At 38.6% G+C, this 24,868-nt stretch overlaps 1 protein-coding gene across 1 annotated transcript in view; it reads left to right on the plus strand.

The window, feature by feature from the left end:
* The window catches only part of STX11 (syntaxin 11), a 41,231-nt gene that overhangs the window by 1,959 nt on the left and 14,404 nt on the right, over positions 1–24,868 (plus strand). The window lies entirely within an intron of this gene.

The raw sequence follows: 24,868 nt of genomic DNA on the forward strand, positions 1-24,868 counted from the left end.
CTTTAGTTATGTACCTTTTTGAAAAAGAGTGATTAATGGATGGTTCATATAAATGAACCTGAACATAGGAGGAGGAGTTGTCAGCCAGATGAGGGGTGAGGGGGAGGTAGGTGACCCAGCAGAAAGAACAGCATGTGCAGGGAAGTGAAACAGCATTGCATGGTCAGGAAGCTCCAGCCTGTTTAGGGTGGGAACAGGGTGAAGGACTGGAGAGAGGCCTGGAGAGACAGGCAGGGCTAGATCACAAAGGCCATGTGCCCTGGAGGCCTTTGAGCAAGTGAATGATATTGTCAGATAGGTGTCTAAAAAAAGACAAATTTCGACTAGCTTAGATGAGAGTGACATTGGCTTTAGGGAGACACAGTGAAGATTATGGTAACCTTTGAGATGAGAAATTAAAAGAAGGCTTGAATGAGGCAGTGACAATGAGGAATGGAAAAGAGGGAAGGAGGTAAGAATTTACTAGGCAGAGCCCAGCAGCATATTTAGAAGTGGGCCTTGAGAAAGGGGAGGAGTTTCAGATGACTCCCACATTTCCAGTTAATGACTAGGACAGGAATAGCTTACTAAGTGGAAGAGTAGGTTTGGGCTGAAGGATGATGAAGACCTCACACAGTACTTGGCACATAATCAGTCCCCATTAAATTTTTTTGAATGAGTGATAATAACAGCTAAAATTTAGTGAGTGCTTATTATGTGCCAGACACTATCCTAGGTTCATTACATGGATTAAGTCTTTTACTCCTCATTGCAATCCTGTGAGATAGGTACTCTAATTAACTACTTTGACAGATGAAGAAAGTGTAGTGTTAGTAATTGACAGAGTCAGGAGTTGATTCTAAGCATCTAGCTCCAGAGCTTGCATTCTGAAGCACTTTGCTATGATATGTTGACTCAATGAATGAATGAATGGATGAATGAATGAATAATATTTTGGACATTGTGGTAAACCCATGTTGGAATGACTCTCCTGATACCAACAGTTCTTCCTCATCCAGGAATAGCCTTAATACAAAAGATGGGGTACCAGTGGCTCTATTGTGCTCCCTGGCAATGCGCCCCCATCTTCACTTCAAGAATTACCTGATTAATCTAGGAATAAACCTGGAATACTCAGGAATTTTCTCCCGGGAATTTAAACATTTTAATGGAGGCTCACAGTGTCTGAAGGTTCCCAGAGCTTCAACAATTGTGTCTGCAGAACTGCCTTGGCTGCCACCCTTCCCAAGCACTGAGTGTTCAGCTCTTTGTGGTTCTTAGATATACTCAGTGTTTTCTTGCTAAGATCTTCCAAAGGGAAGCAGAAAAACTGGCCAAGGGGTGGATATATTAATCTACAGAGCAGGGTCAGATGGTAGAAGAATTACTAACAAATGCAGGCAGGTGCATAATAACTCCAGATATTACATTCCTGGCTTGTGATCTGCCTTGTGGGGCCTGTTTTGTCCTGGTTTTACTCTGAAGCAGGTGCCTTGCCTGCCTCTCCTGCCCTGTAACCTCCAGAATCTTATTAAGTGAAAGTGACTGCTGTGTCCCTTGTCCTCTTGATTTTAGCTTGGCAAAATGATTCAAGTATTTTGGGTTCAGATCCTGCTTTCTATTTGGGGCATACAGGTAGATTCCTTTGGTCCTGACAAATGTATTTTGACCAACAACCCTGCCCCTTAGTCCCCACCCCAAATCTGGCTCCAGGTCTTCACTATTCTCATTGTTTGATGATTCAACCTACCCTGACTTGGATTAGTACCCTGATTTTTGTTCACCAAGCAGGGTCTGATTTTTTTTTTCAAAGACCTCTACTTTGGTCCATTTGATGAATGTAAATAACAAATTAATGTTGTACCCAAACTAAATCAGCAAACTCAAAGTTTGAAACTTTAAAGTGTTTTCTCCATGTATGAACTAAATGTTTTATTCAAAATTTCTTCAGATTTATGGGGAAATCAAGATATTTATAGTTGTCCATTGTATGAGAAAGACACGAAGCCTTCCAGGGTGATGCAGCCCACTTGTTGGTTCCTTGGTCTGAATTCCTGTATACTTGTCTGTAATTCATTCCGTTCTCCAATAACAAGAAAGGGAAGGGTTTGGTTAATATTTCCTGTCTTGCCTCTTCAATTAGACTGTGGTTTCCCTGACAGCAGAGAATCACTAGAGTTGGGGGCTCTGTCAGGTCATCTCTAACGCTCCTCCCAATTCTAACCATTCTATGACTTTTGCTGATAATGAAGCTGTGTAAGTCATTTGTTGGTCACTCCTTCTGAGTCTATGGATAGCAGGCATTCCTTCTGTATCTCATTCAAATTCTTTGTAAGACTCAATAATCTGGTGATTTTTAGTATGAATCAGTTTTAGAACTGGTAATTCTTAATTATCCTTGAACTAATTAAATGTGTTTTAATTTAATTTGTGTTCTTTTTTCTTTTCTTTTCAGTGGATACTGTATCAAGATAATCCAGAAAGTACTGAGTCTCCTAGAAAAGTAATTTCCCATTTTGTCTATCCAACTGTTTTACTTGTTTCCCTGTTCAATGATATAAAGTAACATTCCATCACTCCTTGCATAATTTATTGGGTAATAATGTGAATTTTGTCTTTTCGGAATAGTGGAAATTGTTCTGTTGCTTCATATGGAAACTGAGACTGAACAAGTACTGTTCTGCCTTCTATTTCAGTTTCAGAATTGCAGCAATACATATGTCTTTCATGGTTTTATTTCTAATTTTCTGTTATGCACCTCATTGTGTTGATTAGTGACACAGATCTGCTGATCTGAGATAAAGCAGGACACAGCATGTAAGCTGAAATCTATAGTATCACTACCTTCCCTCCTCCTCTTCCCCTCTTCCCTGATTACTGCATAGTAAACCAACATGTAATGATGTTTAGCTGACAATATTATATAGGTCCTTATTATTTACAAAATACTCTCATATATATTATCTATTTAAGTTATTATTGTTGTTGTTGTTGTTGCCTGTATTTATGTTTTATCGATGAGGAAGGAAACACTCAGAGAGATTAAGTGACCATCCAAAATTACCCAAGAAGTAAAGTGCAGAGGTCTGCTACATTATGCCATCAGACTTGACTGAAAGGGGCAAGGTCAGCCTTAGATCAGGTTCCCAGGAAATGTACTCAGAGATTCTGTGATTTGCACACAGTAGGTTTTTGATGGGAAGTGCTCTGGGACAGCACATAGTAGGAGAAAGGGAAGCAGGATTGTGCAGAGGGACAAATTGAACTGTAGTATATGCACAACAGTGAGGAACTCTGGAGCTGGGATGGCCCTTCAGAATGGTTCTGCCACCCTGATGCAAGGGGGTTAGGCATTTGTATCCCCTACATCAACTAGTCCTTGGATGTGGGCTCCACCTGGCAGAAGGGATAACCTTGGGCTGAGCAGCTACCTTCAGTCAAGGGCAATTCCCGCTGTGAGCCATCAGCAGCCAACATTCCCAGCAGTTGGGGGAATGAGGGCCTTAGTCCTGAAGGGGATCTGGATCCCACATCATCTGCTGCATTTGTATCTGAGAAAGCATTCTCCTCTGCAATGGCTTTGTTCGTGGCTGTCCAGACCATCGTCCTGCAGAGTGGAGCCCAGGAAGCTGGCATTTTGTGCAAGACCATTAAGGATTTACGATAGCTGTCTAGATAGCAAGAAGATGAGGGAGACTTAATTCTAGGAAGATTAGAAGCAGAAGAGCCAGGGTAGTCTGTGGCAAGTGCAGTAATGGTGCCTAGTAGAGAGGGCTGAACGCTGACATCCACTGCCAAAAAATAACCCATAGCTGTCCAGACCCAGAACAAAAGCAAAACACATACTAGTCTTTGCTATAATTCTAGGTTTTAACATTATTAAATGTTAAACAATTTTGTAGTATTAGACTATGGTTTCTCTCTCTCTCTCTCTCTTTCTCTCTCTCTCTCTCTCCCTGAAGTCCTTGAAAGACCCAAACTAGTCCAATGAATCTCAGTGTGTAGCCTGTGGATTGTAAGCATCAGAATTACCTAGGCTATTTCAAAACCAATACCAAGAAACAAAACAAAACAACCCCCCCCCCCAAAAAAAAACCCCCCACTCGGAAAGCAAGAAAAGGGAAATAAAAGTCCAGGGCCACGTTCTAGATCCGTGGGACCAGAATCTAGAGGAGGATCCCGTGAACTGACGTTTTCAACACATTTTCCCCACATGATTTTGTACCATTGCCCTAAACAGTTATGCCCTCGATGGTGACCAAGCCTGTTTGGGATTTTTCAGATGATCAAGAAGCCATGGAAACTGTGAGACCTAACAGAGGAGCCTTTGAGCCCTAGTCCCAGCAAGCTTGGTATAATGAGAGTCATCCTTTGTTTTTCATTTAAATTCATAATGTGGCCAACAGAGAATCTGACCCGAATTCCTTGGCTGGCTTCTGACCAAGATTGCTAGAGAGAGAGAGGGAGAGAAAGAGGTGTCTCTGGCTTGGCTGTTTACTGTTTTAGATAGCAAGGTGAGAGATGCCAAATTCCTTGAATACTGGTAGATGGAGGAGGGGAGTCAGTGAACTTACAAGAATCAGCAAACTTTCTCGAAGACTAAGAAGGTTCCAGGAAATCAGGTGAAGCTTCAAGGTGCTGTCCTAAAACTTTAATAATCATCTAATAGGATGAGAGTGATAACTTTGGCAGGAGGCTTAAACATTCCTAAATGCAGGAAGATATATTATCTGATTCCTTGAAATAGGCAATAATTGTTCTTTAGGGAGAAAAGCACTTTTAAGCCTACTGATTTTGAGTCAAGTCATTTCAAGAAATATTAGTCATCTAAAGAATAATCTAATCAATTGCTAGGACATTTTGATATATTTCATTCACTCCTGCAACACCAAATTGCTACAGTTCCTGCACCTTCCATATTTCCTGCCTGTGCTCGGGTTGTCTCTGCCTGGGTTCTCTTTCCCTTCTTCCTACCCAGCTAATTCCTGTTAAACCATTTAGAAGTAGCTCAGACACCGTCTTCTCTAGGAAGCCTTCCCTTTCCCTTGCCCGGATTGAGTCTGGCCTTCTCTATTGGGCTCTCAGAGTATTCCCGTATATCGCTCTATGGTTGTGCTATTGTTACTCTCCCTACCAGCCTGTGAGGGCAAGGACTGTCTTTTTCATCTTTGTGAACAAGAGATTTAGCCTCATCAAAAATGACTGGGAAAAAATAAGCATTCTTGTGAGTACCTTTATTCAACAAATATTTACTGAGGCTTTCCTATATTCTGGATGCTCTGGAGTACACTGCAAACACAACAGGTAACAGCCTCTGACCCCATGGAGCTTATGGGAAAGCGGAGAAGATAAATGATTAACAATAGAATATGTTTTAGAACAATTAGGAATAGAATTTGGTGAGTACTGTATTAGGAAAAAGGAAGTACCAGAAAGTGTGAGATCATAGAGCTGGAAACCCAGGCTTGTGTAATGTTAGAGAAAGTGTTCCATTCTCATGAAATATAATTTATATCAAAATGAAAGTTATGAATCTGGCTTTGGTTATAAGACAAGGGACCTCTTTTTAACAAAGGAAGACCTTTTGTCTGTCTAGTTCAAAACTGACCAATCCTTCATGTGTGTGCGTCATGTAGGTGAGGCTACATGTTGGCAAAGAGAGAATGAGAAAATGATTCCATTTAGTGGGTAAAATAGACGGCAAGGAACAAAGAATGTGTCTCATTCAATGTGCCGTTGCTGGAAGTTAGTTTGTTAATATTTTAATATGCAGTATACAATGGAAAAAAATAAATGTAAAACTTTGACAATCATGAGCTTATATACAGCTTTTTAAAAATTAATTTTAAGACTATTATGGCCTAGAATGGTGCTTGACAGATTTATCTTTGGGTTTTGTTGCAGGAGGCCAGGGGTGAAGCACATTTACTCAGAGGTCAGTGTTTCTCTGACTTCTCATATTTCCAGTTCCCTTTCAACACCCTTTGTTCCAAATTGTAGACTCCACCCAGCTTAGCAGCTCAGGCTGGGTTCTTTTTCTCATTTTCTAGCCAATTCTTCCTCTTTTACTATTTTTATAGCTGCTTATTTCCCACCATACATCATAAGCTTAGTTGAGTGCAGCGATTGTAACTTCTTAATTTTTTCTTGAAACATAACTGATTATACATATTTGTGGGGTACAGAGTTGAATATCAATACCTGTGTACAATATGTAATGATCAAATCAGGATAATTAGTATATTCATCATTACAAAACATGATTATTCTTTGTGACCCTTTACCAGTTTCTCACTAACCTCCTTCCCCTCCCCCTTTCTTAGGTCTAGTAACCACAGTCCTGTTCACTCCTTTTGAAAGTTCAATGTATTGTGATTGTTGTTTGTTTGTTTGTTTGTTTCTTATTTGTTTATTTAGTTCCCACTTATGAATGAGGACATGTGGTATTTCTCTTTCTGTGCCTGGCTTATTTCACTTGAAATAATTTTCTCCAAGATCATCCATGTTGCTGAAAATGGCAGAATTTCATTCTTTTTTATGGCTGAGTAGTATTCCATTGTGTATACATACGCATTTTCCTTATCCAGTCATCTGTCGATGGGCATTTAGGTCGCTTCATATCTTGTCTACTGTAAATAGAGCTGCGATAAACATGGGAGTGCAGGTATCCCTTTGATGTGATGATTGCCATTCCTTTGGGTGTATACCCAGTAGTGGAATTGCTAGATGGTATGGCACTTGTATCTGTAGTTGTTTGAGGAACCTCCACACTGTTTTCCATAATGGCTGCACTCATTTACAGTCCCACCAACAGCGTAGGAGGAAGGTTCCCTTTCTCTGCATCTTCCCCAGCATTTGTTGTTCTCCATCTTTTTGGCAATAGCCAGTCTAACTTTGATGAAATGATATCTTTTTTTTTTTCTTTTTTTAATTTTATTTTGTTGATATACATTGTAGCTGATTAATGCTCCCCATCACCAAAACCTCCCTCCCTTCTCCCTCCCCCCCTCCCCCCCAACCATGTCCTTTCTGTTTGTTTGTTGTATCAACTTCAAATAATTGTGGTTGTTATATCTTCTTCCCCCCCCCCCCGGTTTGTGTGTGTATGTGTGTATGTGTGTGTGTGAATTTATATATTAATTTTTAGCTCCCACCAATAAGTGAGAACATGTGGTATTTCTCTTTCTGTGCCTGACTTGTTTCACTTAATATAATTCTCTCGAGGTCCATCCATGTTGTTGCAAATGGCAGTATTTCATTCGTTTTTATAGCTGAGTAGTATTCCATTGTGTAGATGTACCACATTTTCCATATCCACTCATCTGATGATGGGCATTTGGGCTGGTTCCAACTCTTGGCTATTGTAAAGAGTGCTGCGATGAACATTGGGGAACAGGTATACCTTCGACTTGATGATTTCCATTCCTCTGGGTATATTCCCAACAGTGGGATGGCTGGGTCGTATGGTAGATCTATTTGCAATTGTTTAAGGAACCTCCATACCATTTTCCATAGAGGCTGCACCATTTTGCAGTCCCACCAACAATGTATGAGAGTTCCTTTTTCTCCGCAGCCTCGCCAGCATTTATCGTTCATAGTCTTTTGGATTTTAGCCATCCTAACTGGGGTTAGATGGTATCTCAATGTGGTTTTGATTTGCATTTCCCGGATGCTGAGTGATGTTGAGCATTTTTTCATATGTCTGTTGGCCATTTGGATATCTTCCTTAGAGAAATGCCTACTTAGCTCTTTTGCCCATTTTTTAATTGGGTTGCTTGTTTTCTTCTTGTAAAGTTGTTTGAGTTCCTTATATATTCTGGATATTAATCCTTTGTCAGATGTATATTTTGCAAATATTTTCTCCCACTCTGTTGGTTGTCTTTTAACTCTTTTAATTGTTTCTTTTGCTGTGCAGAAGCTTTTTAGTTTGATATAATCCCATTTGTTTATTTTTCCTTTGGTTGCCCGTGCTTTTGGGGTCGTATTCATGAAGTCTGTGCCCAGTCCTATTTCCTGAAGTGTTTCCCCTATGTTTTCTTTAAGAAGTTTTATTGTCTCAGGGTGTATATTTAAATCCTTAATCCATTTTGAGTTGATTTTAGTATACGGTGAGAGGTATGGATCTAGTTTCATTCTCCTGCATATCGATATCCAGTTATCCCAGCACCACTTGCTGAAGAGGCAGTCCCTTCCCCAGTGAATAGGCTTGGTGCCTTTGTCAAAGATCAGATGGCAGTAAGTGTGAGGGTTGATTTCTGGATTCTCTATTCTATTCCATTGGTCAGTGTGTCTGTTTTTATGCCAGTACCATACTGTTTTGGTTATTATAGCTTTGTAGTATAGCTTAAAGTCAGGTAGTGTTATGCCTCCAGCTTTATTTTTTTTGCTCAGCATTGCTTTGGCTATTCGTGGTCTTTTATTGTTCCATATAAATGTCTGAATAGTTTTTTCCATTTCTGAGAAAAATGTCTTTGGAATTTTGATGGGGATTGCATTGAATTTGTATATCACTTTGGGTAGTATGGACATTTTCACTATGTTGATTCTTCCAATCCAAGAGCATGGAATATCTTTCCATCTTCTTGTATCCTCTCTAATTTCTCTCAGCAGTAGTTTGTAGTTCTCATTATAGAGATTTTTCACCTCCTTGGTTAACTCAATTCCCAAGTATTTTATTTTTTTGGTGGCTATTGTAAATGGGCAGGCTTTCTTGATTTCTCCTTCTGCATGTTCACTATTGGAGAAAAGAAATGCTACTGATTTTTGTGTGTTGATTTTGTATCCTGCTACTGTGCTGAAATCATTTATCAATTCCAACAGTTTTTTTGTAGAGGTTTTAGGCTGTTCGATATATAGGATCATGTCATCTGCAAACAGGGACAGTTTGACTTCATCTTTTCCAAACTGGATGCCCTTTATTTCCTTCTCTTCTCTGATTGCTCTGGCTAGTACTTCCAACACTATGTTGAATAGGAGTGGTGAGAGTGGGCATCCTTGTCTAGTGCCTGTTCTTAAAGGAAAAGCTTTCAGCTTTTCCCCATTCAGGATGATATTGGCAGTGGGTTTGTCATATATGGCTTTAATTATGTTGAGATACTTTCCCTCTATACCTAACTTATAGAGGGTCTTTGTCATGAATGAGTGCTGAACTTTATCAAATGCTTTTTCAGCATCTATAGATATGATCATATGGTCCTTGTGTTTGAGTTTATTAATATGGTGTATCACATTTATTGATTTGCGTATGTTGAACCAACCTTGCATCCCTGGGATGAATCCCACTTGATCGTGATGAATAATTTTTTGTATGTGTTGCTGTATTCTGTTTGCTAGTATTTTAGTGAGGATTTTTGCATCTATATTCATCAAGGATATCGGCCTGTAGTTTTCTTTTTTGGTTATATCTTTACCTGGTTTTGGTATCAGGATGATGTTTGCTTCATAGAATGAGTTTGGGAGATTTGCGTCCGTTTCAATCTTTTGGAATAGTTTGTAAAGAATCGGTGTCAATTCCTCTTTGAATGTTTGGTAAAATTCTGCTGTGAATCCATCTGGTCCTGGGCTTTTCTTTGTTGGGAGCCTTCTGATAACAGCTTCAATCTCCTTTATTGTTATTGGTCTGTTCAAATTTTCTACGTCTTCACGGTTCAGTTTTGGGAGCTTGTGTGTGTCCAGAAATTTATCCATTTCCTCCAGATTTTCAAATTTGTTGGCGTATAGTTGTTTATAGTAGTCTCGAATGATTCCTTGTATTTCAGATGAATCAGTTGTAATATCGCCTTTTTCATTTCTAATTTTTGTTATTTGAGTCTTCTCTCTTCTTTTTTTTGTTAGCCATGCTAATGGTTTGTCAATTTTATTTATCTTTTCAAAAAACCAACTTTTTGATTCGTTGATCTTTTGAATTGTTTTTTGGTTTTCAATTTCATTCAGTTCTGCTCTGATCTTAATGATTTCTTTCCGTCTGCTAACTTTAGGATTGGATTGTTCTTGTTTTTCTAGTTCTTTAAGGTGAAGTGTTAGGTTGTTCACTTGCCATCTTTCCATTCTTCTGAAGTGAGCATTTAATGCAATAAATTTTCCCCTCAATACTGCTTTTGCAGTATCCCACAGGTTTTGGTATGATGTATCATTGTTTTCATTAGTTTCAATAAACTTTTTGATTTCCTGCTTGATTTCTTCTTGGACCCATATGTCATTAAGTAGAATGCTGTTTAATTTCCATGTGTTTGTATAGTTTCCAGAGTTTTGTTTGTTATTAATTTCTAGTTTTAATCCATTGTGGTCTGAGAAGATACATGGGATAATTCCATTTTTTTTGAATTTATTGAGACTTGATTTGTGACCTAATATGTGATCTATCCTGGAGAATGATCCATGTGCTGATGAGAAGAATGAATATTCTGAGGTTGTTGGGTGGAATGTTCTGTAGATATCTGCCAATTCCAATTGGTCTAGAGTCTTGTTTAGATCTTGTGTTTCTCTACTGATTCTTTGCCTAGATGATCTCTCTAATATTGACAGTGGAGTGTTCAGGTCCCCTGCTATTATGGTATTAGTGTCTATTTCCTTCTTTAGGTCTAATAGAGTTTGTTTTATAAATCTGGCTGCTCCAACATTGGGTGCATACATATTTATGATTGTTATGTCTTCTTGATGGATCAGACCTTTTATCATTAAGTAGTGTCCCTCATTGTCTCTTTTTATGGTTTTTAGTTTAAAGTCTATTTTGTCAGATATAAGAATAGCCACTCCAGCTCGTTTTTCTTTTCTGTTTGCATGGTAAATCTTTTTCCATCCTTTCACTCTTAGTCTGTGTGAATCTTTATGGGTGAGGTGGGTCTCTTGTAGGCAGCATATAGTTGGGTCCTGCTTTTTGATCCAGTCAGCCAGTCTGTGTCTTTTAATTGGGGAATTTAAGCCTTTAACATTAAGAGTTGTTATTGAAAGGTGTTGATTTATTCTTAGCATTTTATTGGTTGTTTGGTTGTCTTAGGTGTCTTTTGTTCCTTGCTTTCTGATTTACTGTTTGGTTTCTTTGTTTGTTGGTTCCTTAGGTTGTAGATAGTGTTTTTGTTAGCTTGTTTTCTCTTCATGAATGCCATTTTTATTGTACTAGCGGGTTTAGATTTTTCTTAGGTTTTTATGGCAGTGGTAGTTATTTTTCAGGAACCAAACCCAGTACTCCCTTGAGGATTTCTTGTAAGGGTGGTCTTGTGGTAGTGAACTCCCGCAGTTTTTGTTTGTCTGAGAAATATACTATTTGCCCCTCATTTCGGAAGGATAGCCTTGCAGGGTAGAGTATTCTTGGCTGGCAATCTTTGTCTTTTAGTATTTTGAAAATATCATCCCATTCCTTTCTAGCTTTTAGGGTTTGTGATGAAAAGTCTGATGTTAACCTGATTGGGGCTCCCTTATAGGTGATTTGACGCTTCTCTCTTGCAGCTTTTAAGATTCTCTCTTTGTCTCTGAGTTTTGCCAATTTGACTATGACATGTCTTGGAGAAGGCCTTTTTGGGTTGAATACGTTTGGAGATCGTTGAGCTTCCTGGATCTGAAGATCTGTGATTTTTCCTATACCTGGGAAGTTTTCTGCCACTATTTTGTTGAATATGTTTTCAATGGAATCTCCATTTTCCTCCCCTTCTGGAATACCCATGACTCGGATATTTGAGCGCTTGAGGTTGTCTGATATCTCTCTCAGATTTTCTTCCATGTCCTTGATTCTTTTTTCTTTCTTTTTGTCTGCTTGTGTTATTTCAAACAGCCCATCTTCAAGTTCAGAGGTTCTCTCTTCAACTTCGACAAGCCTGCTGGTTAAACTCTCCGTTGTGTTTTTTATTTCGCTGAATAACTTCTTCAGTTCAGCAAGTTCTGCTACATTTTTTTTCAGGACATTGATTTCCTTGTATATTTCCTCTTTCAGATCCTGTATACTTTTCCTCATTTCATCATGATGTCTAGCTGAGTTTTCTTGTATCTCATTCAGTTTCCTTAGAATTATCACTCGAAATTCCTTGTCAGTTATTTCAAGGGCTTCTTGTTCTATAGGATCTAGAGTATGAGATTTATTAACTTTTGGTGGTGTACTTTCTTGATTTTTTGTATTTCTGGTGTCTTTTTTTTGGTGTTTATTCATTGTGGCAGGGGGTTTCACAGTCCACCGGTTTAAGACTAATGACTAACTAGGATGTTGCTGTGGTTGCCAATTTGGTATGGCTCCCGCCGTGACTGCTCAGTTGGCCTCTAGTGTCTTGTGTGTGTGGTTGCCTCGGGTCTTGGGCTTCTCCGGGGATCCACCTTTCTGGTCAGCTTGTACTCTGCTGGGCTGGTGGATCACGTACCACAGGGTGTGTGATCTCTGTTGAGCTTTCACTTTCTGTACAGGACTTCTCCCCGTTCCGTGTGCTCTGGCCCAGGCTGTTAGATCGTGCAGTGGCGACCCCACCGGGTGTGTGGTTTCTGTCGAGTCTCCGCCTCCCTGGCTGCACGTCTCCCCCCTCTGTGCACACTGTGCTGGGTTGGGGCGTGTCTTCTGCACCCCTCGTCTATCAGCTGGGCCTTCAAGACCCTGCTCAGCACCGCCTCGCCCAGGAAGTCTACCAGGTTTCTGCTAGGCACAGACGACCGGTCTCTCTGGGTGCCTTTGTAGCACTGTGTAGATCTTTCTCGGGTCTTGTTCACCTTTGTATCCCCCCGGTATAAACCGAGTCTAGTGCCCGCCTGCAGCCTGCTCTCTGGCAGGTTCAAGCGGACCTGGGAACTCTCCTACCACACTATTCCCAACCAGAAATTCGTTAGGCTTTTTTCCAAACTGGTGGTCGCAGAGATGGTATCTGCCTCCCAGTAACAGGAAGTTTACCGGGGGCGGAGTCCAGGGTGTGGTGGAGTGACAGTCGGCCCGCCCCACACCCCCAGCCCTGCCAGAGAACCGTGGAGGGAGTGGGAGAGGAGGTCGGCCCGCAGGGTCCGGAAAGCCCCGCGCCAGGCCAAGCAAATGGGCTCAGTGATGGCCGAGCAGGGCGGAGCTGCCCGCACCTGGGAAAATGGAGGCAGCACCGGGGCAGTGAGTGGCCTGGTGGTGCAGGCGGGGAGCCGCGTGGGCATCCACCCCCCGAACAGAGCTGTGCCAGGGATCACTCACAGTGCTGTGCCAGGTCGGGCGCTCGCTCTGTCTCTGGTTTGTTGCCTTCCGTGTTCTCGGCGCTGCCGCCTCGGGCTGTTCAGTCGTGGCGCCGCTCGGGCGCTCCCAGGAGTCTTCTTTAATGCCGGCCTGAAACCTCGAATCCTGGATAGGGCAGCTGGCCGCCTTCAGTGCGGCCCTGTTGGTGATGAAATGATATCTTAATGTGGTTTTGCTTTGCATTTCTCTGATGCTTAGTGATGTGGAGCATTTTTTCGTGTACCTGCTGGCCATTTGTATGTCTTCCTTTGAGAAATGTCTACTCAGTTCTTTTGCCCATTTTATAATCAGATTTTTTGTTTTTATACTATTACGTTGTTTGAGTTCCCCATATATTCTGGATATTAATCCCTTATTGGATGTATAGTTTGTAGATATTTTCTCCCATTCTGTAGGTTGTCTTTTCACTCCACTGACTGTTTCCTTTGCTATGAAGAAGGTTCTTAGTTTGATGTAATCCAATTTGTTTATTTTTTTTGGTGTTGCCCGTGCTTTTAAGGTCTTATTCATAAAGCCTTTGTCTAGTCCTACATCCTGCAGTGTTTCCCCTATGTTGTCTTCTAGGAGTTTTATAGTTTCAGGTCTTATATTTAAGTCTTTAATGCATTTCAAGTTGATTTTGTTAAATGGTGAAAGGTACAGATCTAGCTTAATTCTTCTACACATGGATATCCAGTTTTCCTAGAGTCATTTATTGAAGAAGCTGCCCTTTCCCTAAACTATGTTCTTGGTGCCTTTGTTGAAGATCAGCTGGCTGTCAGTATGTGGGTTCATTTCTGAGTTCTCTATTCTGTTCCATTGGTCTGTGTGTCTGTTTTTATAACAGTGTCGTGTTGTCTTGGTTACTATAGCTTTGTAGTATAATTTGAAGTCATGCAGTGTATAATGCCTCAATCTTTATCTTTATTTTTTTATTTTTATTTTTGCTCAGGATTGCTGTGGCTACTCAGGGTCTTTTGTTGTTCTGTATGAATGTTAGGATTGTTCTTTCTATTTCTGAGAAGACTGTCATTGATATTTTGATGGGGATTGCATTGAATCTGTAGATCACTTTGGGTAGTAAGGACATTTGCACAATGTTAATTCTTCCAATCTATGAACATGGAATGTCTTTCCATCTTTTTGTGTCCTCTTTAATTTCTTTCAACAGTGATTCTTTCAACAGTAGTTCTTGTTGTAGAGATCTTTCACCTCCTTGGTTAAATTTATTTCTAGGTATTTTATTTTTTTGGTAGCTATAGTAAATAGGCTTATTTTCTTGATTTCCTTTCTGCTACTTCATTGTTGGAGTATAAAAACACTACTGATTTTTGTATATTGATTTTGTATCCTGCAGCTTTAGTGAATTTATCAGCTCTAAGAGTTTTATTGGTAGAGTCTTTGGGTTTTTCTATATTTAGGATCATGTTGTTTGCAAACAGGGACAATTTGACTTCGTCTTTTCCAATTTGGATGCCATTTATTCCTTTCTCTTGCCTGTTTGCTCTGGATAGTACTTCCAATATTATGTCATATAAGAGTGGTGAGAGTGAGCAGCCTTGTCTTCTTCCTGTTCTTAAGGGAAAACCTTTCAGCTTTTCTCCATTATGATATTGGTGGTGTGTTTTTAATATATGACTTTTATTATGTTGAGATATTTTTATTCTATACCTAATTTGTTGAGTCTTTATCATGAAGAGATGTTGAATTTTGTCAAATGCGTTTTCTGCATCTATTGAGGTAATCATATGGTTTTTGTCCTTGATTTTGTTGATGTGGTGAATCACATTTATTGTGATGTGGTGTATGTTGAACCATCCTTACATCCCTGGACGAATCCCACTTGATCATGGTGTAGTTTTTTTGATCTGTTGCTGTATTCTGATTGCTAATATTTTGTTGAGGAATTTTGCATCTGTGTTCATCAAGAAAATTGGCCTGTAGTTTCCTTTTTTTGTTGTGTCTTTTTCTGGTTTTGCTATCAGGATGATGCTGGCCTCATGTAATGAGTTTGAGAGAATGGCCTGTATTTTAATTTTTTGGGATAGTGTGAAAAGCATTGGTATTAACTCCTCTTTAAAAGTTTTTGGGGGCGGGCCCCGTGGCGCACTCGGGAGAGTGCAGCGCTTGGGAGTGCAGTGGCGCTCCCGCTGCGGGTTCGGATCCTATATAGGGACGGCCGGTGCACTCACTGGCTGAGCGTGGTGCGGGCAGCACCAGGCCAAGGGTTGCGATCCCCTTACTGGTCACAAAAAGGACAAAAAAAAAAAAAAAAGTTTTTGGAATTTATCAGTGAAGCTATCTGGTCCTGTTTTTTACTTTGTTGGAAGACTACTGATTACTGCTTTAATCTCATTGGTCGTTATTGTTCTGTTCAGGTTTTCTATTTCTTCTTGGTTCAGTATTGGTAGTTTGTATGTGTCCAGAAATTTATCCGTTTCCTCCAAATTTTCCAATTTTTGGCATATAGTTGTTTATAGTAGTCTCTAATGATTCTTTATATTGCTGTGGTATCAGTTGTAATGTCTTCTTTTTCATTTCTGATTTTTGTTACTTGGTTCTTCTCTCTCCTTTTTTTTATTAGTCTAGCTAACAGTTTGTCTATTTTGTTTATCTTCTCAAAAAAAAAACAGCTTTTTGTTTTGTTGATTTTGGTGTCCTTTTTTTTTGGCCTCTGTTTCATTTAGTTCTACTCTGATCGTAATTATTTCTTTCCATCTACTAATTTTGGGATTGGATTATTGTTGTTTTTCTTATTCTTTGAGATGTAATATTAGGTTGTTTATTTGAAGTCTTTTGATTCTTTTGATGTGTTTATTTCAATAAACTTGCCTCTTAGAACTACTTTTGCAGTATCCCACAGGTTTTGGTATGATCTCTTTATTTTCATTAGTTTCAAGAAATTTTTTGATTTCTTGTTTAATTTCTTCTTGGACCCATATTCAGGAGCCTGTTGTTTAATTTCCATGTGTTTGTATAGTTTCCAGAGTTTTGCTTGTTATTGATTTCTAGTTATAATCTGTTGTGGTCTGAAAAGATATTTGAAATGATTTCTATTTTTAAAATTTGTTGAGATTTGATTTGTGACTCAACATGTGGTCTATCCTGGAGAATGTTCCATGTGCTGATGAGAACAATATATGTTCTGTAGTTGTTGAATGAAAAGTTCTGTTGATGTCTTCCAAATCCAAGTGGTCTAAAGTGTAGTTTAAATCCTTTGTTTCTCTGTTAATTTGTTACCTGCACGATCTGTCCAGTGTTGAGAGAGGGGTGTTGAGGTCCTTGACTATTATCAAATGTTGTCTATGTCTCTCTTTAGTGTTTGCTTTATATATCTGGGTGCTCTGATGTTGGGTGTGTATATATTTATGATTGCTATATCTTCTTGCTGGATAGATCCCTTTATCATTATATAATAACCTTCTTGGTCTCTTTATAGTTTTTGGTTTAAAGTCTATTTTATCTGATATTAGAATTGCTACTTCGGCTTGTTTTTGATTTCTATTTTCATGGTATGTCTTTTTCCATCCTTTCACTATTATTCTGTTGAGTCTTTACAGGTGAGGTGAATTTCTTATAGGCATCATATAGTTGGGTCTTGTTTTTTAATCCATTCAGCCAATCTGTGTCTTTTGAGTGGGAAATTCAATCCATTTATATTTTCAGTTGTTTTTGAAAGGCATTGTTTTACTCTTAGCATTTTATTGATTTTTGTATGGCTATTTCAAATATCTCTTGTTCTTTTTTTTCTTTCCCTTTATTGTTTATTTTGGATGTTCAATGTTTTTTGTTTTTGAAATGGTAAGATATAGTTTTTTTTTTCTCTTTCTTTTTTGCATATCTGTTCTACCAGTGGGTTTTGTTCTTTCTCATGTATTCATCATGGTGATTATCATTTTTTTTTTGATTCCAGATACAGCACTCCCTTCAGGATTTCTTGTAGGACAGGTTATGTGATGGTGAACTTCTGCAGTTTTTTTTTTGTTGTTGGGGAAATACACTATTACTCCTTTTCTGAAAGATAACCTTGCTGGGTATAGTATTCTTGGCTAGCAGTTTTTTTTTTTCCTTTTATTACTTTGAATATGTCATCCTATTCTCTTTTGGCCTATAAGGTATCTGCGGAGTAATCTGCTGTTAGTCTGATGGGGACTCCTAGGTGACTTGACACTTTGCTCTTGCTGTTTTTAAGATTCTCTCTTTGTCTTTGACTTCTAACAATTTGACTGTGTGTGTCTTGGGGAGGACCTTTTTGGATTGAAACTGTTTAAGGATCTTTGAGCCTCTTGGATCTGGAAGTCCCTATCTCTCCCAATACCTGTGAAGTTTTCCAACATTATTTCATTGAGTATGTTTTCAATGCCTTTTCCTTTCTCCTCCCATAGATTTTCTTCATTTTTTAAAATTCTTTTTTTCTTTTTCTTTTTGGTCTGCCTGGGTTATTTAGAAGAGACTGTCTTTGAAATCAGAAATTCTTTCTTCTGCTTCCTCTAGCTGGCTACTTAAGCTCTTGGTTGTATTTTTTATTTCATTGAATGAATTTTTCAGTTCCAGGAGTTCTGCTACATTCTTTTCTATGGCACCTATATCTTTGTAAATTTCCTTGTTCATATCTGGGTTGTTTTTCTCATTTCATTGTGTTATCTAACTTTATCTTCTTGTATCTCATTGAACTTTTTAAAGGTTATTACTCTGAATTCCTTTTCAGACATTTCACAGATTTTCTGCTGTTTGGCTTCTGGTACTTGAGAGTTATGGCTGTGTCATATTTTCTTGTTTTTTCATATTTCTAGTATCCCCTATATTGATGTCTGGTCATCTGGTGGAGCAGATGCTTCTATTACTCTGGAGTGGCTTTTGAGGAGAGAAACTCCCTCTTGTAGATGTGTTTTATATTGACTGTTGGGTAGGGCATTTTAGTTTTCATTCTGGGTAGACATAGTGTAGTCTCCTTGTGGTTATTTCAGCTGTATTCAATGTGGAAATATTCTGTGAGTGCCTCCATTGTCCTAGGCACTGGGGCACTCAGTGGTTCCATGCTGAAGTGAGTGACACTGTTGTTCATCAAGGATGTGGGCGAGATCTTGAGTTCTTAGGAAAAGTGCCTAGGTGCCCTGCTACTCTTTGGGTGAGGCGGGTGTCCTTGGAGGGATTTGTTGGCACCGTGTCTAGTGTCCCATGATCCTGAAAGGTGCACTGGGGTATACTGAAGCTCATATGTTTGCATGGGTGAGCCTGGGTGGTTTTTCTTTCTTCTCTTTCCTGCAGTCATAGGTTCTTCCTGGGTCCTTGCTTCTCCTGGTTGGGGTATTGGTGACTGGGTTTTTTCTTCTGTACTCTGTTTGGCTATCGCAAGTTTCTACACTCACCAGCAGTTCTGTGCATGTCCCTCTCCAGGTCCAGACAGTGTTGTGGGCTGCACAAGTAGTTCCCAGACCCAAGTGTGTTGGGCTACACTTGCTCACCTCTTTCCTCTTTCCTGCTGCCTGGTAAAACCTAGGAATATGTGGATATGGATGGGGTAGAGCTGGTGGCAGCTGGGCTGGGTGTTGAGAGTGGCAGAGTCTGCAGTGGGGAGTGGGATGAATTGTTGTGTGGAGAGACAACAGTGGATATGGATGGGGTAGAGCTGGTGGCAGCTGGGCTGGGTGGTGAGAGTGGCAGAGTCTGCAGTGGGGAGTGGGATGAATTGTTGTGTGGAGAGACAACAGTGGATATGGATGGGGTAGAGCTGGTGGCAGCTGGGCTGGGTGGTGAGAGTGGCAGAGTCTGCAGTGGGGAGTGGGATGAATTGTTGTGTGGAGAGACAACAGTGGCGATGGTGGGAGGGGTGACAGCAGGAGCCATGAGGTTGCAGCCCTGCAGCAGTAGGGGCCATGGTGGGAGCAGTAGTGGCCTGACTTCTTAATTTTTTAAACTTTGAATCTTTGCAGCTCTTCTGCTGTAATTTATTTACATTTATTATATGAAATAAGCAGATAGCCTTAGTTTAGTATCTGAATTGACAGGCACTCTTTGGGTTGAGAAAGTAACCAGATTGGTTTTCTAGTGAAAACCTATTTCTTGTTCAACCTATTTCTTGTTGAATCTGAAGTCACAAAGCAGATATTCCAAATGCTAATATGCGCATATTTAATCTATGAATGTCTACTTTAATTACTAAGAATATCATCCCTTTGGCTGATTTTGGGGAAGGAAGGATCAAGTCACCATGAAAAATCACTTACTAAGTATAAGTGGCTGTGTATAATGCTCTGCTATGTCCCATCAAAGTCAACTTAAACATACCCACACTCTCCAGCATCTTGGCAACACTGATACCAAATGATGGAATTAAAAACTATAGTGCAAGTGAAAATATAACTCAGACTTGAAGTATGACTTTTAGTGAATGGACATGTGATGTCCTATGATGACCATTTGCCATGTGTTCTCACATTTTTCCTCTCATCTTTTGGCATATTCCTTGGTTTATTTCAAGTATAACTTAATTTATGCTCTAATTTTTTGCCTTGATTTTACTGTAAATATTGTATAAAAGGAGCATATGAATGGTAAGGAAAAATTTTAGGTATTTGTTCTTATGCTTTCTATTTTGTATAGGTTGAACTTGGTTCATTGCTGAAGTGTATGTATTGAGTTTAGCCACTGTGAGTCCAGTTGAATACTTTATTAGTTGTAAGTTAGTTCCTCTTTCATATTTTCATTAAGAAGATGAATTTTTAAATAAATGGCTATGGTGGTAAAATGGAATATTTTCTCTTTTTGAAAATGTGGAACTCTCTAGAGGATGAAGCTTCTTTCTTAAGGAATCAAAATTATAGTAGTGTAAACTCATCTGAAAAGATTAATAGTTGGTAGAAAGAAATCCTGCTTAGTCAGCATAATTTTGTTATTTAATTGAAAATTTTCTCAAGTTGCCCTTAGCTGAAATTTAACTTTTTGTTTTCTTTTTGACGGCTGGCCAGTGCAGGGATCAAACCCTGGACCTGGGTGTTATCAGCACTACATTCTAACCAATTGAGCTAACTGGCCAGCCCCCTTAGCTGAAACTTAGGGTGCTATGGGAATTTCTCCTTTTTGTTGACATCCAGAAACGTACACCCACCACTGTGAACACAGCATAAACACAATAAATATTTTCATTTTCATTATTTCCATCTAGTCTCAGTAAGTGAAACATAAATAAATCTTGTATTCTGATTTTTTCCCTCATTTTTGGCTAAGATAGTAAGTCTAAACTAGTATCTTATTTTTAATAGTATTTATTTACTAAATATCAGATAATAAATATCTTTTCATATTTTTATTGAGAATATTTTATCTCCTGTGAATTGTCTTTCTGTATATTTTGCCCAGTATTTTATTGTTCTGTTAATTTCTTATCAGTTGGGATTGTCTCCTCACACAATGGTGATTGCCTACATAATGTCTATTTTGGTGCAAATATTCTTTTTAAATCTCTTGCTTTAATTCTTAATATTAGTTATTCTTTTTTGTTGTACAGAGATTTCAAATTTTATACAATCAAATTTGGTTATCTTTTCTTTGAGATTTCTTCCACAGCCTCAAATCTCAAAGTTATCATTATTCCAAAGTAGTATTCTATTAGTGTTTCTGTTACTGATTTTGTATTTTTAATTCATTGATATCTCTGAGGCATATTATGGCATTTATTGTAATGATTAGAGAGAATTAAATTTTTGCTAGCCAACTGTGCCAGCCTGATTACTTAAAATTTTCCTCCCCTGTTTTCTGATGGTTTATTTTTCACATACCAACATTTTATATATAATTAGCCTGTTTCTCAATGTATTATTCATGTCCATTTGCCTGTATTTTTATGTTTGCAAAAGTATCATTTTAAAATTATTGTTTTATAATAGGCATTAATGTCTGCTAGGGCTCCCCCCACTTTACCATTGCTGTATTCTTTTCAATTTATAAAAAAAATTAGTCAGCTATTATTTGAGATTTATTTTAGGAATATTTTCTTTTTCAGTTTTTTAAAATTTTGGTCCTGGTGGGAATTTTGGATTTTGCTCAGTCAGAAAATTAACTTGGGGAGAATTTCAGATTCAACTTATAAATGTGTGTAAGTGTCCATTCTAAAGTGGAATCTATAAAGAGATGTTAATGTGTGTGTGTGTGTGTGTGTGAGAGAGAGAGAGAGAGAGAACTAAGCAGGCATGATGTAGAGTTCCTAAAGAATTCTTAGTTACCCTCAAGCCAAAATTCACAGCGTTGCCCTTTTGGTTAGTGTTTTAGATTTCTAGAAAGCCTTTGTCATTCATCTTTTATACTTCTTTCTGTTTTTCCCCCCTAGATTTTAACTTTATCAAATGTATACATACATAATTAAAGAGTCAATTACTTTTATAAAACATTTAATGAAAAATAAATGTCTAATGAAAAAAAGGTAGTCTCTTTCTCTCCCAGCTTCCCCTCACCAAAGGCAACCACTTTCAACCATTTTTAATTTTGAATTTATCTTCATGTCTCAAAATAACGTGCTTCTATTACTGTTTCTTGATTTTACAGTTTAGGCATTGTCTATTCACTCCTCCATATGGAAGATGATGCTTTAGCTCAGTTTCATCCTCTCCCCCAGATATGTATCCTTTCTGCCTTCCTATCCTCTCAATACAACTATATTATAATTTGTCAGATCAGTACTTATGATTATATTTTTATGATTATGATAATGCTAATCACAGCTGAGCTATATATTATATAGCTCACGATTACTTCCCCATAACTACACAATATTTTTTTACTTTCCTCAAAGTAAATTGTCTGGGTTTCTTGTTAGCTTAGTTTTCTGTATACTTACAACCTATTAAACCCCAAATTACCTAAATCTCCTCTGAATAAATTTTGACCCAACAGGAATTCTATCAGTTTCATCTTTCTGAAATCTGGACAGATAGTCTTTTCAGTCAAATGCACAACTGTCATCTTAGAGTTTCCCTTTGCCATCATCCTGAGATGCCCTGGCCTCTCTTTGTTAGCTCTCATGTTAGGATTATATAATCTATATATTTTTTGTCTCACTTTCTTATTTTGCATTCCTCAGTGTCTTCCTGAGAAAGAGAACATGGGAAGTAAAAAATAAGTTTTGAGACTTTGTATATCTGACAATGTCTTTATTCTGTTTTCACATTTGATTGATAGCTTGGCTGGGTATAAAATTGTGTGTTGTAATATTTTACAGTAACAGGATCACTTTGTTATCAGTTCAGGAGTTTTTCTGAATGCTGTCTCTTAAGTATTCACAATCTTCTAGTATAGAAAGAATCTTGAACAATATGTATTAGAATTTTAGCATTGGTTCTTTTATAGAGTTCTTATGTATAGTTGTATTAGATGATGGAAAATTTTTACTTTTCATGTAAAATAATTCTGTATTGTTTGATGTATTATTATCACTATTTTTAAAAACAGCATGGTTGCTTTCATAATTGGGAAAAAGTGAGATTTTGCGATAAAATAAAATAATTGGAAAAAAGTTATTTAAAACCTAAAATAATATAACAACCCATTGGTATTACAGGTTGAGCATCCCTAATCCAAATATCTAAAATCCAAAATGTTCCAAAGTTCAAAATTTTCTGAGCATCAACATGATGACACAAATAGAAAATTCCGCACATGGCCTCATCTCACAGCTTGCAGTCAAATGCAGGTGCACAACACACAATTTATTTAGTGTCCCCAAGGGATAAAAGACCCTCCCAGCCCTTTTCACCTGTGACATATCTTCTGTGCACACACCCAGATTCCCCCATGCAAGCTTGCCCACAAAGGGTAATGAAATGGTATGTGTGCAGGCCAGACGTGCCAGTGGCAAGTTCCCCACGATACCCCAAGTGGGGTCAAGACCTACATGCTTACTCACTGTGTTTTTTGCTTATTCTTTGCTCTGCGGTAAAAAAAAAAATTGTTGAAATGTCAGAAACCCATGCATATCCCTATGGGTAACAGTGATAAGAAAAAGAGGAAGGATTTATGTTTATCTGTAGGTGAGAAAATCATGTTGTTAGAGAAGCTAGACAGTGGTATAAGTCTTCAGAAGAGTATGGTGTTGGAATGACCATTATATATGATCTGAAGAAACTGAAGGATAAACTGTTTCAGTGCTATGCTGAAAGTGATGAACAGAAGTTCATGGAAAATAGAAAAACACTGCATAAAGCTAAAAATGAAGATCTCAATCATGTGTTGAAGGTAAGAATCTGTCAGCCTCACAGTGAACACATACCACTGAATGGTATGCTGATCATGAAACAAGCAGAGGTCTCTCATGATGAACTGAAAATTGAAAGGAACCATGAATATCCAACAGGCTGCTTACAGAAACTTAAGAAAAGACAGGACATTAAAATTTTAAATATTTGCAGTGATAAAGAATCTGTTGATCATGAAGTATTGAATAAACTCATTGAGAGTTTGCCAAGGCCTTTGCTGATGAAAACCTGTTCCAGAATAAGTCCATAATGCAGATGAAACATCACTGTTTTGGCATTGTTGCCCCAGAAAGACTGTGACTACAACTGAGTAGACAGCCCCTATAAAAGTTAAGGATGCCAAGGATAGAATAACTGTGCTGGGATGTGCTAATGCAGCAGGCATGCCTGAATGTAAACTTGCTGTGATAGGCAAAAGCTTGTGTCCTCATTGCTTTCAAGGAGTGAATTTCACACCAGTCCATTATTATGCTGACAAAAAGGCATGGATCACCAAAGACATCTTTTCTGGTTGGTTTCACAAACATTTTGTACAAGCAGCTCATGCTCATTACAGGGAAGCTGGACTGAATGATGACTGCAAGATTTTGTTATTCCGTGACAACTGTTCTGCTCATTCTCCAGCTGAAATTCTCATAAAAAATAATGTTTTTGCCATGTACTTTCCCCCAAATGTGATTTTATTAATTCAGCCAGGTGAACAGGGTATCCCTAGACCAATTTGAACAGCATGCTAGCAGCAATGACAGAGGCCTGGGTGTGGAAGGTTTTTGAAAGGAGTCTAGCATGAAGGATGCCATATAGGTGGTGTTACCAATGCTTGGAACACAGTGATTAAAGGTGCAGTTGTGCATGCACAACCTCTGGCTAGGACTGTGTTCAGTGATGGTGAAAAATAAGGTGGTGACTTTGAAGGATTCCCTCTGTCAAGTGATAATAAAATGATGTTTGAGCTCCTTACATATGCAAAACATATGCTTTCAGAGTCTGCCAGTAAGCTGGAACAAGTAGATATTGAAGAAGTTTTTAGCATCAGTAGTGAGGGTCCAGTTGTTCATTCATTGACTGATGATGGTGAAATAGCTGCAATGGTTCTAAATCAAGGTGATCGTGCTAACAGTGACGATGGAGATGACCTTGTTAACACTACAGACAAAGTGCCTGTAGACAACACAGTGGAAATGTGTGATGAGCTTATTGAAGGACTAGAGCAGCGTGATTCATAACAGAACAAGAAATCATGTCACTTTATAAAATCAAAGAGAGACTTCTAAGACAAAAACCATTGATAATGAGGCAGATGACCCCAGAGGAAACATTTTAATAAGCCATCCAGCAGAATGCCTCCTCATACCTAGAGGACCCACTCCCGGTCCCTCAACTGCTTCTGATGTTTCTCCTCACTTAAAAATATAACATACAATGTACAGTAACCTTTTAATGAAAACACAGCATCATGGGGGGAGACTGAAAGCCTGTT

This window comes from Cynocephalus volans, chromosome 5, assembly GCF_027409185.1.
Source record: "Cynocephalus volans isolate mCynVol1 chromosome 5, mCynVol1.pri, whole genome shotgun sequence".
In the NCBI taxonomy this organism is placed as follows: domain Eukaryota; kingdom Metazoa; phylum Chordata; class Mammalia; order Dermoptera; family Cynocephalidae; genus Cynocephalus; species Cynocephalus volans.